At 37.7% G+C, this 13,293-nt stretch overlaps 1 long non-coding RNA gene and 1 pseudogene across 1 annotated transcript in view; both read right to left on the bottom strand.

The window, feature by feature from the left end:
- Positions 1–381: 381 nt before the first annotated feature.
- The window catches only part of LOC126505980 (uncharacterized), a 15,228-nt gene continuing 2,316 nt past the window's right edge, over positions 382–13,293 (bottom strand). The window contains exon 2 of the long non-coding RNA XR_007593045.1: positions 382–1,863. This is a non-coding gene — a long non-coding RNA (uncharacterized lncRNA). The remainder of the gene's footprint in view (positions 1,864–13,293) is intronic.
- LOC126505977 (60S ribosomal protein L9-like) lies at positions 5,603–6,184 on the bottom strand (annotated as a pseudogene).

Raw genomic sequence — 13,293 nt, 5'->3', positions numbered from 1 at the left:
GACTTAACAACTGTGGGAACCAAGCAGGACAGAAAACTCAGTCAACAGTATGTGGTCTCTCCAATGTGTTGTCAATCATTGCTGGAATACACACACTCATATTTTGTGTGTGTGTGCCTGTGCATGTGTGTATGTGCAAGTGTGTGTGAGAAAGAGAGAGAGAGAGAGAGAGGGAAAGAGAGCAAACATATAGTTATGTTCCTTGAAAGAACTCTAGTACACTAGATGTTTCTTGAAGCTATTATGAATGAAATTGTTTTCCTAATTACTTTATCACTTGGTTTCTATTGGTGTTGAAATAGGATCGGCAGGGCTGCGTCCCCGGCACCCGGCCGCCCGCATGGCTAGTTTATACCCAGAAATAATTACACGGAAACTGTATTCTTTCAAACACTGCCTGGCCCGGATAGTTCCAGTTCCTTATGGCTAGCTCTTACATATTGTTCTAACCCATTTCTAATATTCTGTGTAGCCCACGAGCTGGCTTACCAGGGAGGATCTTAACCTGCGTCTGTCTGGAGCGGGAGAACCATGGCGACTCCTCACACAGCTTCTTTTTCCCAGCATTCTCCTCTGTCTACTCCGCCTACCTAATTTTCTATCCAATAAAATGGGCCAAGGCAGTTTCTTTATTAATAAGAAATCACTCCCACATCATTTCCCCTTTTTCTGTTTAAACAAAAAAGAAAGGCTTTAACTTTAACATAGTAAAATTACATATAACAAAACAGTTATCAAGTAAGAATTACAGTTACAATATTTATATCTATTTTATCTCTTATCATAACTAAGGAAAACTATAACTAACCATTCTTCAACTCCATCAAAGACTCCAGAAGGATATAATATTACCTATCAAACAAGAAATAAGAAAACTCTAGAAATGACAGAGACATCTCGCTGCCTGGACAGTCACCCAAAGTTCCTCTGTACCGTTGGGGCATCCATCTTCGGCCTACAGGCCCATAGTATCCAGCAGACATTCTCATCAAGCAAGAAATTCCAAAGACAGTTCAGTCACTTTTTGCTGTGTCCTGCAGAATGTCTCACAGACTCTTTCATGAAGCAGGAACCCCAAAAGGTCATCTCACCTTTAGGCAAGTTCAGCAGTCCTCTCTCTGCGGGTTCTCTGTGTCCAGTTTATGCAACAGTCCAGGCAAGAGCAGTTTCTTGCCCAAATGGCTATCAAACTCCATAAGGATTCTCTTCGATGCCCATCTTCCTCTTGAAATAGATTGGTGCTGCCAGGAGCAAATGTGTCTCATTGTCATGAAAAACCCTAAGTTATTAAAATATCTTAAATGCCATATTCTGCAGCCTTTGAAAGATATGAAGAATGCCTATCTAACTAAAATATCTCTCTATATATCTAGAAAATCTAACTAACATGACTACAAGCTTAAGTATTAGCGATGATTATCCATTAACAACCTATATTTCCTAATTATACATTACATTTTTAAATGAACTACACAATCACAATACCTTAATCAAGATCAAAAATACATATACATATAACAAAATTGACCATAAAATCCATACCAATGCAAATTATTCATATCTATATCATATCCCCCTTTAAATGTAAAAGAACATTTATAAACAATATTTGGGAACATGGGCGTAGTTTTTTCTCTACAAACTGCTTCCTGCTGAATAGGGGCGTCGTTAATTAGGTTGTTCATGATATAACCTGTATGCTAGTTTCATCTCAGTTGGCAATTGAGCGAAGCAATTTTTTGAGGGTATTCACAGCAACCTTTCAGGAGGGCGTGGTCTATCATACCAAATCGGAATAGATGCAATCCACAGGGTCTCATCCTCTGCAAAAACAAAAGAAGACCCTCTCCAAAGCATCATATCCTTAGACCCAAATTCTGAAATCATAATACCCTCATGAAATCCATTTTGGTTTAGCTTGGCAGCCCATATAATGAAATGTCTCTCTGTACTTAGCTCCTTCACAGTCAAAAATTTTAAAGAAAACACAATGTACATAATCCAGACTCTCTGTGAATTTTCCATTTTTACGTGGCTTATTTTTCTTTATTTCTCTTAATCTATAACTATCTGTACTTCTGTACTCTGTCTCTTTAAAGACTTTACCCTTTTTCTTTTTAAGACATTAACTTTATTTTTTATATTCTTTTTCTTCTCTCTCCCAAGCCTACGTACATTCATCCAACAGTGTCTGAATCTGTTTTATTGTGAATCTGTAATTTTTTTACTATCCAGGAGCACTTTGTTTTGCGCCTTTAAATCACTAAGCGCTTAAGAATCTAAGCTGTGACATTCCTAGGTCAAAAACAGGTACTGTATGCTGGCCCCGCCCAGTCCAACATGGCGGAGCCGCTCGTGCCTCTGATCCTTGCACATTGCACCATTAGCATGGCGGAGCTGCTTGTGCCTCTGAGCTGCGGCACACAATGTCCCCCTTTTAGGCACACAGCAGTCTAGTTGCCATCAAACAAATCGTAGCACTTTAATCCAAATGCTCCATTCATAAGCTCTGTCTCCCGCCGGAGCCAGACAGAGATCACAATGGCGGCACAGCCCAGAAAGCCGGCATTTTAAAACAGCCAGTTTTTTCCTGCTGCCGAGTCAGGACAATTTCTTTGCGGCACGCAACCCAGAAACAGCAAAAAGCTGTCTTAAATTCTCTCTCTCTCCTTTTTAAGCCCTCTCAGGTTTTTAAGTGGATTTAGCCCATCACGTCTGGGCGCCATCTGTTGAAATAGGAGCGGCAGGGCTGCGTCCCCGGCACCCGGCCGCCCGCATGGCTAGTTTATACCCAGAAATAATTACACGGAAACTGTATTCTTTCAAACACTGCCTGGCCCGGCTAGGTCCAGTTTCTTATTGGCTAGCTCTTACATATTGTTCTAACCCATTTCTAATATTCTGTGTAGCCCATGAGCTGGCTTACCAGAGAGGATCTTAACCTGCGTCTGTCTGGAGTGGGAGCATCATGGCGACTCCTCACTCAGCTTCTTTTTCCCAGCATTCTCCTCTGTCTACTCCGCCTACCTAATTTTCTGTCCTATGAGGGCCGAGGCAGTTTCTTTATTAATAAGAAATCACTCCCACATCATATTGGTATCTAGAAAAGAAGATAATTTTACATGTTGATTTTGTATCTTGCTCTTTTGCTGAAAGTGTTCATAAATACTAAGGTTTTTCTTTTAATATGAGGCTTGAGCATCTCTTTTGTACAGTATCATATTATCTGCAAATAGGTTTGTTTTCTTTCTTTCCTATTTGTTTCTCTTGTATTTCTTTATCTTTTCATATTTCTGTAGTGAAAAGGTCAAACACTATATTGAAAAAGAGTGGAGAAAGTGGACGATCTTGTCTCATTGCTAGTTTTACTAGAAATGCTTAGCTTTCTTTGTTTTCTATTTAGGCCTATAGCCATACCAGCCTCAACATGTCTGATCTTGTATGTTTCCTATTTAGTATAAGGTTATTATACTTATTATATTACATTTGTATATGACAAACCTATCATAACATTATACTAAATAACTATATGCTAACATTATACTAAATAATATTATATACTAAATATTTATATATGTTCTTCCTGTTTCTAATTTCTTTGAAGCTTTTATTATGAAAGGAAGTTGGTCTTTATCAAAGGCCTTTTCTGAATCTATTGAGATAATAATATGATCTATATCACTGAATATATGAATATATTATTCATTTATATATTAAAGCAATGTTGCATCTCTTATGAAGTCCACTTGGGTATGGAAATTATTTTATGTATGGTTTAATTTATTTATAAGTATTTTATTGAGAATTCTTGCACTCATGTTCATTACTGCGGTTGTGCAATACTTTATTTGTTTGGTTGTGTATTTGTCTAGCTTTGGTATAGTGACTTCATAAAAAAGAATTTAATAGTGGGCCTCCCCTATTTTATGAAATAGCCAGAAGAACATTGATGATAATTCTTCCTTAAAGGTCTGGTAGAATTCAGCTAGGCCTGAATTTAATATTCATTTGGAGGAGCTTTTATTACCATTTTAATCGTGTCACTTATTATAGGTCATTTAAGTTGTTTCTGTTTTCTTGGATTATTTGTCTCTATTTCTGTGCAATTATAACTACAACGATTTTTAATTTTATTTCAATATAGTTAACAAATTTTTGTATTTTTTCTCTCTGGTTATGAATTTCTTTTTGTGAAATCATAATAATATTTATCATCTTCTACTTAAATCATGCCTTCTCATATTTTATTATATCATTCTTTCATTATTTCCTTTTGGTTAAAAAAGAAGTCCCTTAATTTTAGTTAGAGGAAATTTAAGAAAGTACATAATATGAATATGTATTAGAGGTTTTTTTTGTTGTAGTTGTTGTTGTTTAGAGTTTGGTTTTTCATTACTGAAAAAGTTAACAATTATATTACAAGCTCTATTATTTCAATTCTTAATACTTTTAATCTTGGCTTAGATTGTTTTTGAAATTTCCATCATAAATTTCTAGCTTGTTTTAAAAGACAGCCTTAGAGCATTCAATTGTATGTACCTCAGGCAATCTATTGAATATCAATCATAATGACAAGAAAGAGGTCATTTCTATTGATAAAGGCAGAGATAGAGCTGTCACTCAGCAAACGTTGACCAGTATTGAAAAAGCCAAGTGCTGTGCACTCACCCCGCTTGTTGTCCTCCTACCAATTAGTGAGACTCCTCAGGTCCTATTGGAGAAGTTCTCTGTCCATTTCCTACAGATTCTAGATCCCTCTGTTCTGATCTTGGCTCTGCTACTATTAACAAAAAACTTCTCAATGTCAGTTTTCCTAAGTAAAATGTGGCAACACCTACTGACCTACTGTTAGACATCACTGTGAAACTCAAGTGACCTAAATCTCTCTGTGCCTGTAACTGTGTAACCACTCAGTTACCAATCAGTATAGATTACTAAATTTCTCAAGTTAAAGTGCTTAGCCACTGTCTTGGGGTTTTACTGATGTGAAGAGACACCATGACCATTACAACTCTTACAAAGGAAAACATTTAATTAGGACAGGCTTACAGTCTCAGAGGTTTAGTCTGTTACCATTGTGGTAGGAAACATGGTAGCATGCAGCAGAGAAGGTGCCAGAGAAGGGACTGAGAGTTCTACATCTTCATCTGCAGGCAGCAGAGAGAAACGGTGACACACTAGGGTTAGGGTCAGGGTAATTCAGAGGGTGAAAGTACAGGCCTCAGTTGATTCCCAGCTGCAATAATTACTAGTTGGATAGTGTTGAGCTACTTGTGCACTTTTAATAGGACTTACTTAAATAATTTAATCATAACAAAGTTAATAAAATAGAACTATGATTTGATATTTCTAGAGGATTTGTTATAGGATCCCATATACTCTCAAAGGGTGTTTAGGATCCACAGATGCACCAGACACATATAAAGTAGGGAAGTAGGGAAGTGTTTGTATATAGTAGACACATGCCCTTCTTTTATCTTGTTGTTGCTGGAGTATTCTTCTTTTTTTTTTTTTTTATCAATACAAGTCTTTTATTGTCCCAAAAGACACCCCAAATCATATTAAAATTCAGGATCTTGTTTCTGGAACTGGCAACTTAGGTCTACTCATCAGCCTGCTGCACTGTTCCCTTTTCAGACACATAGATACCATTCAAAAACGTCCTGATATCCTTGTTCTTAACTGTTGTGGCCTGCTGTATCAGAGCCGCCGAGTTTGAAACAAGTTCAATATCATTTCCTTCAAGGATTAATTCATCCTTCTGGGCTTGAGAGACAGAACAAGCAACGCCTGTCCTCATCCGAACCCTGCGGATGTATTTTTCACCCAAGAAATTTCAGATTTCAACCAAAGACCCATTCTCCTGAATAACGACGTTGACGTTGACGGGGAAGTGAGCATACACAGACCTCATTTTGTAGCGGAAGCCCAGCGTAACACCCTTGATCATGTTTTGAACGTGGCTGCAGATTGTTCTGACGGTGGCCAGTTCCTTCCTGTTGCCCCACCATTTGTCAACCCGGAGCCTCTTCTTCTTCCCAAGAAGGCTCAGCTCTACATTGATGTGATTGAAGCCCCTCGGGAGGGTTCCTCTGGGGCCCTTCACAATGACTGTGCACCCCTTCAGAGTGATGACCACATTTTCTGGAATGTCGACCGTCTGATTGCTGAGAATGGTCTTCATTCTCACAGTAGATGGGGCAAAGAGCTGGAGTATTCTTATTACATGGCATAATATAAATGACGCATGAATAATTTTCAGACTTTTTGTGTTGACTAAAGTTTCTGTCCCACCTGGTCCTGCAGTCATTCATTCAAAAACACACACACACAGAGGTCTACATTAATTATAAATGGAATGGCCTATTACCTCAGGCTTCTTATTAACTCTTATAACTTATGTTAGCCCATAATTCTTGTTTGTGTTAGCCATGTGGCTTGGTACCTTTTTTGGTGATGCAGTCACATATTGCTATCTTGCTTCCTCTACAACTGGGTCATGACTGAGAACTAAAACTTTCCTCTTCCCATAATTCGTGTTACCATGCCTTTACTTCCTGCCTGTTCACCATTGCCACACCTATACTTTCTGCCTGGCTACTGGCCAATCAGCATTATATTAAACAAGTACAAGAAACAAATCTTTACAGGGCAAAACCATTGTCCCACAGCATTTTTTTTTCAGAGTTTAATGACAAATGGAATGGCTAGAATATGTTCAATGCAGATGTAGCATTCCTATGAATATTCTCAATCTACAATTGGTTGAATAAATGGATACATAGCACATGGACTAGATGTTTTAGTGTAGTTGGAAGAGTTACCTATCAAGGGGCTTCAGTAGGATAAGGCACGCATTTAATAGTGACTACTGCTTTACGTAAAAGAATTTAAATTGTGGATGTTGACGGAGCCAGGGGGTTCATTTGTGAGGTGTACATCTTAGAGTAAACTTTTCAGTGTCTTTGTGCTCTGCTCAAATCATTTCATCGCCAACATTTTAACTTAGACACAAATGCAGCTTTGACAGACCTCAACTGCAGTGGAAGTTAATCTTCCTTCTTTTTCTCTCCCCGACTATTCAGTATTCAATTAAAAAGAGAAAAAAATTAATCAATCACAAGCATATTCTCCAGAAAAGATGTATTAGCAACAATTACTGTGACTGTAACTTGAGCACCGACTCTCAGCAACAATCGAGTCTCTGCTGGAAGTAGAGGGAGAGCTTTATATCTCATATCAGGGACAGAGACACAAGCTTTACAGCTTGTGTAATTATTACACTTGTGTCTTTGTTAACCAATCTCCCTGAGATAGCAAGGATTTTTATAAACATTTTCATTTTTTTCTCTACTTTCTATTCAATTATGACAGCAGGAGAGGAAGGATTATTCTAAAGGATATAAAACCATAGAAAGGACTCATTTAAAGATTCATGCTATTTCTATAAATTTTATATAAAGGAAGAAACTGGTCAACTCATAATAGGCCCCTTTGAGAAAAATAATAAATCAAAAGCAGTTTAACCTAAATGGAAAGTTGAATGCTTCCAGGGAGTAATTCAGTAGGATTTTGCTTATCACAATCTCTCTTGAGTACACAGGAGTACTGTCAGGATTTTGTGCGTTATATTTTTTCCCATCTGTTACTTAGCTTACTTGTTTTAGATGCCGCACATGCAATTACAGTCACTGCTGGCTTTCATAGTTGATGGTGTCTAAAAGAATGCCAGCCACACCTACCACATTTGATCTCCCTTTCATCTCGGATCCATCCCGAGCCTTTCTAATGCTGGTAGTCCTTCTTTTGCCCCAACAGAATTGAGCTTTTGTTTTCCTCCATTTCCTATGAAGAAGTTCATTGCTCTATTGCATTTGGTTCACAACATTCCTAATGCTGCAACCCCTTAATACAACTCCTCATGTTTTGGGGATCCAATTCATAAAATTATTGTCCTTGGTACTTCATAACTTCAATTCTGATACTTTTAAGAACTGCAATGTAAATATCTCATATGCAGAGAATCTTAGGTGAGCTCTGTGAAAGGGTCATTAGATCCCCACAGGTTTGAGAACTACTGCCCTACTGATTTGTTTTTCTGTTCCTGTCTCACTTTTCTTCTGTTTTATTTCCTACTCTATACCGTCATGATTTTTTACTCATTTCTATATGAACATGATGTGGTATCAGAAGTCTAAGGAGACATAAGTGTTGCTCACAAAACGTCTAAGAGCACAGCCGTTGGTTTTAGAGTTGGGTTTGCATTTGGGCTACTCCACCTACCACGTGTCTGATGATGGATGATGTAACCTCTTTTACTCTCAGTTTCCTTATCTATATAATAGAAATAAAGTATTTCAGGTAAAAGGCTGTTACTTAATTATAGATGTTGTCTGGCATATAGCACGTGCACAGTGGATGACAGCCATTATTACTTCTCATGATTTTCAGTAGTTTGAGTACCATATTCTGCTTAAAGACAGTAACCAGATGAGTTCGTTGATACGCTGTTATACTCCTGTTATACTACCAATCCTAAAGATATATTGTTTATGAACACTGATTTTGGTATTTTAAATTTGAGAATTTTCAACATATTTATTGAGTTTGTTAAATAATAAAGTCACAAGATTGAAAGAGATGGATTAGCAGTTAAAAATACTCACAGTACCTGGGTTTGGTTCCCAGAATCTACATGATGGATCACAAATGTCTGTAACTCTAGTTACGGGATAATACTCTCTTATGGTCTCTGTGCATACCAGTAATGCACATAGTATACAGACACATTTCATATGTACATGAAATGATACGCATCAAATAATAATAAGTAAATCATTAAAAATAATAAATCCATTACCTGTTATATTTTAGCGAATCTCTCTTGTTTAAAAGGATACAGTTAGTAGTGAGGTGGACTTCTGTGTCCATCTGCTGACATGACAGACATCATATAGCTATGAAGAATTGATGACTCACTCAGAGAAATAAAATGTAAAAAGGAAAGGAAAATGTTCTGTTATTATTATTATTAATCTGACCTTTAAGGCTGTGTTAGAGACTCTGAGGTCTCCCTAGCATTATCAGCAACCAATGAAAACACTGAATAATGGGAATTTTAATGGCTAATTTTGAAACTCATCTTAATATCCTTCGACTTGAAACAGACCTTAGGTAGTTAATTATATGTAAGTATTTTTATTTTGTTTCCTGATATACTTGACTTTTACTGTTTAAAAGGCATAATTCAGATTACATGATCTTTAAGGAATTTTCATTCCAAAATATAGTTGTATGATTTTTTTCACTCTTTTGACTAATATATTACTTCAATCTATGTTTAATACATTGGTTTCTTTATGTGGAAGGAATACATATACTATGAAGAGTCTCATCCCTCTCCACTTCAGTAAATGAAGGAGTAGAAAATGCATCAAGGTCACTGTGATAATGCAGAAGCTCATTCCATTCCCCCATGCAAAATGGATAAACCTTTCTTAGTAGAGCAAATTTGTAGCCATATTGCTTGTCTTAAGCAATGAGATTTTCTGGCTTTTGAGCAAGAAATCCGCAAATAAGCTTTAAGTTTGCGATGGTTATGCAAAACCATTTATAGATGTATGAAATATGTGGCAGATTCTAATTGCTTTTTATGTGCTTTTTCTTTAGTATGCAAACCTCATGAGAACAGGTATTTCTTTTTTGTTTGTTTGTTTGTTTTCTTTTTAGCCCCTAGGTGGATACTGACACACAGCAGATGCTCCCTAAAAGCTACCATGTTGCTCAGTGCTATACGGACAGTGTTCAGATGTACAGTGGTCCCTGTATAGTTCAAGTCAGTGTGTCTGGATGGCACATAGCACATAACTGGAAAGCATTTGTGGAAATGAACTTATCTTGCTGTTGTTATGTGTTTACTTTATCTTGCCCTTCTCACTGAAGCATTGTTAACACAACATTATACCTTCATTTTCAACATGGAAATAGTTTAGTTTACTTTTTTCTTTAAAAAGAGTAGAGGATATTAATCTATAATAAACAGTCACTGATCATTTTGTCCCACCCCAAAAGTGTCATATTTTTTGTTGTGAAGACTGTAGCTCCCCCCAAAAAACAGTAACAACAACAAAAATGAAACAACTATAAAAAGTCCACATTTTTTTTTCAGATGGTAGAGCTTCTAATATATTTCTATTTGGTGGTGGGGAACTTTTCAAAAAATATTGCTTTATTCCTTCTTTCATCTTCGACATTATTTTTACACTGTACTTTCAGAGTAGAGAAGCATACATTGACATCTTTGATTCACACTGCCCATGGTCCACCTGCTGAGTTAGCTTAGGATTATAGTTGGCTGCTTTTCAGCCCAAGCCTTGCCTTTGCCAAAATGTTTAGGAATTCTGAGTGAATCCTGTTATCTTCCTGCATCTTAGCTATTGGCTGAGGTCTGGAGAATTACACTGGAAAAAGGACCTGTAATATCCTCTGCCTCATTCTTCATCTTGGTAATGACTCACACAGGCTCTGACACATTAAGTGAGGGACAGGAAATGGCTAAATGAACGCCATAAGCTAGTACAATTTTTTTTTTGAAAAAAAAAAGTTGTCTTTGGGCTAAACTGTACTTAATCTCTAACGAGTAGGGTGGATCTTCTTCCTAAAGACATTTACTTCTTCCTTTTCTTACTTGGAGCCAGTTGAAGTCCTGAGCCAGTAGCTAGACTTCATTGGAAGACTGATAACCCCCATGCCCAGTAATCCCTTAAGATTGTTTTCTCACTGACTTGTGTTCCAAAGGCAGAGTACAGGGTCCATGCAGCTATAGGGATAACTCAGGTCATAAACCTACATTTGCTAAAAGATTTATTCCAGTACAAATGGAAAAACAGCTGTTCACTCTTAGATAACATTTTTCTAGGCATGGTTGAACTCCTTGCCTAATTGATTAGGGAGGTCATTATGTTAGCTCCAGGTAATTAACATTTCCTTGCTATTAGAGATATCTCAGCTCGTGCCATCATTTCACCCTTCAGCTTCCTTCTGTAAGAGCTACAAGTTAACTTTACTCTGCTTCAGGCTCTTCAGCGCTCTCCATGTTATTAAGTGACAGAACCGTGCTGGAGAATGTCAGCATTAATTGCAGTAAAGCAATCCTATCCGTGCACACAAACAAACAGAAACACCTCGAGGATTCCTCCGTGATACAATAGTCCTTGAAGTCGATGACCTATTAAAGTTACATCCAGCTCTGCTGATTAATTTTGTTCATATTTTCACATCCTATAGCTGGTAATATTTCCATAAGAGGAAATCAATAAGAATCTGTTCTTATCTCTCACGCAGCACCTGCGAGGCCCATGAATGGTTGTGTGTGCATCATGTTGATACCTGTGAGAGCAAACTCACTCACTATATACCAATGATGACGTGACGTAATCCGAGAAGGCACCTATCAAGGACATTTATTAGAGTTCTGGGAGGTATATAGAATGTATTATATAGCCAAGTTTCTTGTGCAAGGGATCTCAGTGCTAATATAGAAGACAAAACAGATTACATAGTGATGGAAAATGCTCATGAAATGTGAGATTCTGTTTTTGATTGTCAGTCTTTACAAAATCAGAAACTGAAACCCTGTACAACCAAACTATTGCAAATGCAATCGATAGCAGAGGCCCAATGAGAATTTGACATAAAAAAGCAAATCACTCAGCCTTCGTCTGCTGATGACACAAGTAACAGCAGTGCATGGTAACAAGGCTGTCCTAGTGTCTGGTTCCATAAACTGGAGCTACAACACTAAGTAAAGACAGAAGATATCAACTATGTGATTTTCCCCACGCTGCGTTTTAGTATCAATCAGAGTAAGATGTAAAGGTTTTTAAATAAGGAAAATCTTGTTGGTTGATAGACACAGCTGAATCGGATTGTCTATGAAGTACCAATAATAATAAATACTTGATCAGTAGTTACCAGCACGTAGCAGAGAAGTTTTTCCCGGTATTTTTCTCCATCATTTATTTAGAGTCCCACCCTTTGGCAACTAAAATTAAAAATGTTAAAAATTAAATAACAAACAAAGCAAAACAAGCCTGAAACACACACACACACACACACACACACACACACATGATTTTTTTTCCAGATAATAAGTTTCTACACTGATGCATCAAGCTAGATCAAGCCAAATTATAAGTATAGCAACAGGGTTATGACTGAGAAAAGAACAACTCCCAGGTGGGTTCCCTGGTCTCAGAGAACAAGGCCAGAGAAGTTGCACCCCAAGCTTGGGACGGGAAGTTTTAGAGACATTAGGTGAGGGGTGATGATTGTCCAGGCCAGAGCTGAGACTGTGACCAAGTATGATCAAAAGCTAAATCCCTGGGCGAGCACTTGAGTATCATTCCTTTGCTCAGCATTGGGGAAAGTATGGCAGAAGGGGTTATCCAGCTTGTGCAGAGATGAGCCGGAAGCTCTAACCAAACAACCCCTACTCTGGGAAATAAGGAAACACAGTCACTATTTGTCACTATTTATAAAATCTGTATGTGCCAGCCCTTCATGAATCATTGTTCCTGGAGATGTTGCTATGCTTCAGTTGTTAAGCTGTGGCTTCTAGTGGGCATTTTGCTTTGCAAAATATTTTGATTTTACATACTTCCTGAAGGAAATATGACTTTTCCTGTTAGAATTATTAGTCAGATTCATAGTCATGTCCTCCATAGATGAAAGTATTTGAATATTTGGTTATTATTGATGATACTATTTGGAAAGTGTAGGAGATGCAGATTAGAAGAGTTTCACTAGGAGTGGACTTTGAGATTTAAAGCTTCCTGCCACTTCCAGTTTACTCTGTCTGATTCATGCTGGTGGCTGGAGATGCGAGCTCTCCATTATGTCCGTTCCTGCTACCACGCCTGCCCCGCTGCTGCCCTGATAGGATGGACTCTTATCCCTCTTGAACTGTAAATCTAAGTAAACCATTCCTTTTATAAATTGCTGTGGTCATGGTGTTTCCTCAAAGCAACAGAGAAGGGAATGATACACAATATGTGTGAAGTATCCATTGGCTGCCAATTCAGGAATGAAATCCATCCTGCTTGCTTTGCAAATGCTCCTATGACTTCAAAATCTTAATTCCCATGCCTTAAAAATTGGTTTGGTGCTTTTTTTTAAATTTATTTATTTATTTATTAAAGATTTCTGTCTCTTCCCCACCGCCGCCTCCCCTTTCCCTCCCCCTCCCCCAATCAAGTCCCCCTCCCTCGTCAGCCCAAAGAGCAATCAGGGTTC

The sequence above is a fragment of the Alexandromys fortis genome, unplaced genomic scaffold (genome assembly GCF_014885135.2).
Source record: "Alexandromys fortis isolate MF-2015 unplaced genomic scaffold, M_Fortis_MF-2015_v1.1 scaffold_60, whole genome shotgun sequence".
In the NCBI taxonomy this organism is placed as follows: Eukaryota; Metazoa; Chordata; class Mammalia; order Rodentia; family Cricetidae; genus Alexandromys; species Alexandromys fortis.
Note: the sequence above shows the minus strand (reverse complement) of the source record. Positions and strands in the feature narration are given on the sequence as shown.